This window comes from Arachis ipaensis, chromosome B03 (genome assembly GCF_000816755.2).
Source record: "Arachis ipaensis cultivar K30076 chromosome B03, Araip1.1, whole genome shotgun sequence".
NCBI lineage: Eukaryota > Viridiplantae > Streptophyta > Magnoliopsida > Fabales > Fabaceae > Arachis > Arachis ipaensis.
Genome location: NC_029787.2, coordinates 132,697,839 through 132,698,183, shown reverse-complemented (window position 1 = coordinate 132,698,183; position 345 = coordinate 132,697,839).

Here is a 345-nt window from a genome sequence, read left to right as displayed (position 1 = left end):
AAATTTATAATTAAAAAAAAATCAAAACACACATAAATAATAAATATATATTTTTTCATAGCAGAAAAAACATGTTTTAACTAAACAAAAAATACTACTAATCACAAGTTATAATAATAATCATCATTAAGTGTTCCACATTACATACAATCAATGCAACAAAAAAAAACATTACATACAACCCACAATAACATAAATTACATTTGAATCAAATTTTGGATATACTTTGACTATCAAAAAATTAGCAGGATGACGATTAGTAACGCCAGTTGGCATGCAATTGATTTTTTTCTTAATAATAATAATAATAAAATAATAATAATAATAATAATATAACCAACTCTC